Source organism: Sinocyclocheilus rhinocerous, unplaced genomic scaffold (assembly GCF_001515625.1).
Source record: "Sinocyclocheilus rhinocerous isolate Xijiao unplaced genomic scaffold, SAMN03320098_v1.1 scaffold819, whole genome shotgun sequence".
Lineage (NCBI taxonomy): Eukaryota > Metazoa > Chordata > Actinopteri > Cypriniformes > Cyprinidae > Sinocyclocheilus > Sinocyclocheilus rhinocerous.
Window position 1 is genome coordinate 479,476 of NW_015665814.1, and position 2,814 is coordinate 482,289.

Here is a 2,814-nt window from a genome sequence, read left to right on the forward strand (position 1 = left end):
AAGACCACAAAATGAAGAAATTTCATCAACATCAAAATATTTACAGATAGAGGTATTAAACCTGTCGCTCGTATCTTTTCAGTTGTTGCGGTTGTAACGTCTTAAGTCACGTGATAACGTCAACATGGCGGATGATGTATGGATCGCATTCATAGGCCCTGTCCCAAATGGAACACTTCATGTGCACTTTCGGTCTTGCAGACTTACAATGGCTGCCGCGTGCGCGTGTCCGTTTAGTCCACGAGACCGTAGGGTGTCCCATTCGTCATTTTAGCGTTCAAAAGGGTGCTTGTGAGCGCCCCCTTTGCGGCCGTTATGCGCCCTCAATCCGCACTTCTGCCGAGCCCACACTGGGGCAAGCTCCACAGGAGACTTCTACCCGACAGTCAAAGCGGCATTACGTCACGAAAGTGCGGACTCAGAGGAAGACCGTGAGGGTTTAGGGTGCCATTTGGGACAGGGCCATACTCAACGAGATTTGGCTGTAGAGTACGTACTCTTTTAGTGCTTGTTAAGTAAGTACTTATTGAAATTAAGTACCTACTCATTGAGTATGCGGTTTCGAACGCAGCCTCTGACTCTTGCCTTGTCCAAATACCCGCACTTGCGGTCTTGGCCACCTGAGAGCGCGTGCGCGCGACAGGAAGTAAGTGCGCAAGACTGTCCCAGGTCGTAAAAACGCCAAAGCGCAGTGCCCTTAACGCACACTAAACACTATCTCGAATACCGCTCCGGAGCAGTATTGAGGCTTAGTGTATCCCATCATGCATCATGTTCTGGAAATAAATCGTGAGACTTTTTGCCAAGATCGCGCGAGAGGTCACGGAAACCTTTCATATTAATAATAAGATATTACATATAATTTGGTAGTAAAAACAAAGTGCTACACGTTTTATTGCTGCAAAGATTAGTATATGTATTTTGTACAACATTTGCAACTGCTTTTTATCACTTAATTAGAAGCACATGAAATTAAATTGTGTCATCTGTTACTGAACAGACATTTAGAAGTTGATTTTAAATAGCAAAGTATTGAAAAAAAAAAAAAATTTCTGTAAACACTTGCGTGTGTCCCATCAGGTAATGAAAAGCTGTATACACAATTGTGGTCTTCATGCTCACTTGAACACTTGGGCCAAATACAGGAAATACGTCATATAAGTAGTCAAGTGCAAAGACCGCAAGTGTGGGTATTTGGACAAGGCATCTCTTTATGAATGGGTAATTGAATCAGATTCGTTTAAAAACGCACGTTCATTCATAAACGAAAGACCGCTGTGTTTGAATGGAGATGCGCAGCGGCTTAGCTGTGACTTTGCAACTATTTTCATGACGAAATAGAGCAAAATCGGGCAATAGTCAGACAATGCATGTCACTTAATATCAATTTCTTGTTTAATGAACTGTTGTATTAAATCAATATCACGTTTGCACACTCCCTTAATAATCATTAAAAGCTGTCACTCTCCTTAGTTCATTGCGATCTCACAAAGTTCTATTATAATCAACGAAGCTCCCTACACTGCACAATGAATCTCTTATTTAAACCCTGTCTACAGTTTGTCTGAGGATATGTGAGCTTGAAGAACTCAGCACTGAACAAAACGCCTTGTTTTGAGCAGTGAGTGGATTCTGATTAACATTGTGTTCAAAGAATCAACAGATATGTCTGTGATACATTACTCAACGCTGCAAAAACATGTTGTACATACGTTAGAAAACTTTAAAGCTCCCCTCAGCACAAACACAAATATGCTGATCTGGTCAGTCGCACTGGTGCTCCTAAATGTTTTTTCATAGTCGCACGCAGTAGTTTTCAGTCGCAAATGCACTGCTGCATGAGCTGGGGTGAACTCTGGAGCAGACTCAGAAATGGATTCTGGAACTAGAACCGGCTCAGGAATAAATTCAAGTACTGGAGCAGGCTCTGGGACTGAAACAGGCTCCAGGATTGGAGCTGGCTCGGGAGTGCATATGAATACTGGAGCAGGCTCTGAGACTGGAGCGGGCTCTGGATCAGATTCAAGGGCTGGAGAGAGCTCTGGGGTAAACTCGGGGACTAGAGTGGGCGCCACCACCTCGGGAGGTTCTGCAGTGGAAGCTGCAACCTCTGGGGAAACTACGGTGGTGTGTGTGGCCCAAACACAGAAAATGGCCGTAGCCATAACTGGCAGGACAGAGAGTACATTGTCTATGTCTGAGACTGACGTCGCTGTGCCTAAGGAATTGGGGTGAGTAGCGGCCGGCAGGCTTGAGAGCGTAGAAACAGTGTCGCATGAGAGCGTTGGAACAGTGTCACTTGAGAACGTTGAAACAGTGTCGCTTGAGAACACGGAGTCTGCGTGGCTCGGGAGCGTAGAATTCGCGGTGTAACCCGCAGCTCGTACAGACACCAGCGGTGGATCTTCCACATTAGATGCCAGTCTCGAACGCCTTGGGACTGACTTTGGCTTCTAGGCGTAGTAGACATGATGGGACGAGACTCTGGAACAGCTGCCCTGATGGAATGAGGCTCTGGAACGACGGCCATGACGGGACGAGGCTCTGGAACGGCGGCCCTGACGTGAACAGGCACTGGCTTGGCAAGCATGACATGAGCAGACTTTGGCTTGGCAGACTTGACGTGAGCAGACTTTGGCTTGGCAGACTTGACGTGAGCAGACTTTGGCTTGGCAGGCATGACGTGAGCAGACTTTGGCTTTGCCGCCATCTTGCAAAAAGTCTCTGGGCTGGCAGCCATCTTATGAAGATATTCTGAAACAGAGGTGACTTGACTTGACTCAGAAAGATCAGCAGTGACTTGATTTGACTCAA